Source organism: Protobothrops mucrosquamatus, unplaced genomic scaffold, assembly GCF_001527695.2.
Source record: "Protobothrops mucrosquamatus isolate PMUCROS unplaced genomic scaffold, P.Mucros_1.0 scaffold_49, whole genome shotgun sequence".
Classification (NCBI taxonomy): domain Eukaryota; kingdom Metazoa; phylum Chordata; class Lepidosauria; order Squamata; family Viperidae; genus Protobothrops; species Protobothrops mucrosquamatus.
Window position 1 is genome coordinate 82710 of NW_015386125.1, and position 1897 is coordinate 84606.

The window sequence follows — 1897 nt, forward strand, 5'->3', positions numbered from 1 at the left end:
ACAACCTACTACTCGATAAGATAGAAAAATGTGGGTTAGACAGCATCACCACCAGATGGATTCGTAGCTGGCTGACCGGCCGTACTCAGCGTGTGGTCCTCAATGGAACTGCATCTACATGGAGGGAAGTGTGTAGTGGGGTGCCCCAGGGCTCTGTTCTAGGCCCAGTGCTCTTCAACATCTTCATCAATGATTTGGACGAGAGGATAGATGGGGAACTCATCAAATTTGCAGACGACACCAAGCTGGTAGGAATAGCCAACACTCCAGAAGACAGGCTTAAGATACAGAAGGACCTGGACAGACTTGAACACTGGGCGCTATCTAACAAAATGCTTGGCCTTGTTCTGCTCAACACTTTTGTTAATGACTTGGATGAGGATACTGAAGAATACCTATTAAGTCTGCAGTTGGGTTGGATGGTGACTACTAAAGAAGAAAAAGATTTTAAAAAATCAGGACAAGCCAGCACTTCCTCATTCCATAGGACTGCTTTTCATTTTTTTTGCACAGATGGAAAGCTTTACGTTTATCACTATCAAATTCCATCCTATTCAGTTTAGCCCACAGGTCAGCAACCTGTGGCTCCGGAGCCGCATGTGGCTCTTTGAGACTTCTTCTATGGCTCCCAGCCTCTTCTGCCATTTGCAGAGAGAGACAGAGAAAGAGAGAGGCACTTGTGCTTCCCCCCTCTCTCTCTCTGTGTGTGTAAAAAAGAGAGTGGCCTCACCCTGTTCGACAAGCTGAAAAGCTTATTGGGCGGGGCTTCTCCCTTTGCTGCATGTCTGCAGGAAGCAGGAAGCAGGAAGCAGAAAGGGGAGGAGAGAGCCAGCCTGTTGCAGAACAGCTTGAAGCCAGCTTGCCAGGTGAGCAGAAGATCGGGGAGAGGGAGAGAGAGAAAGAGAGAGAGGGAGAGAGAGAGGGAGAGGAGAGACAGAGGGAGAGAGAGAAAGAGAAAAAGAGAAGGGGGAGAGGAAAGAGAGAGAGAAGGAAAGGAAAGAGAGAGAGGAAAGAGAGAGGGAGAGAAAGAGAGAGAGGAAAGAGAAAAAGAGAAAGAGAGAAAGAGAGAGGAAAGAGAGAGAGGGAGAGGAAAGAGAGAGAGAGGAAAGAGAAAGAGAGAGAGAAAGAGAGAGAAAGAGAGAGAGAGGAAAGAGAGAGGGGGAAGTGCAAGTGCCTCTCTCTCTCTCTCTCTCTCACACACACACACACACACACACACTGAGTGGGGGAAGAGGACTGGCAGACCAAGGGCAGAAAGAGAGAGAGGGAGAGGGAGGGAGAGAGAGAGACACACACACACAGAGAGAGAGAGACCCTTTTGACATCTAAAATGAAGATAACACTGCATATATCCTTTTTTACCTATAAGATACTCTCAATCTTACATGGGAAAAGACTCGAATACGCCAAGACCTGCATACCTGTACCCGTGAAAATCTACGAAAACATATATATATATATACATACTAGGCAGTGATTTAACCACCAAGCCATAGGCTTTCCTCCCCTCTTTGCCAGCCGAGTCAAGGGAGTATATACAAGAAGTTTTTCAGACAGACCGGTCTGATTGATTACACCTTGACATTTTAACTGCTATACTGCAAAACTCTTTGTCAGAAAAAGAAATTTGGATTTAAATGTTTCGCAGTTGCGACTTGAGCCTGCTTAACGCCCCTAGTTGGGGGGCTGCAAGGCAAAAGATATTGTAAAAAGTAGAACTGCAGTATAGCAGTTAAAATGTCAAGGTGTAATCAATCAGACCGGTCTGTCTGAAAAACTTCCTATATATATATATATATATATATAGGAACATATATATATGTTTTCTGTGTAGTATTTTCTGTGTAGTACTTTTTGAATGTAGTCATTCAACTAACTGTGAATCCATTCATCTAAC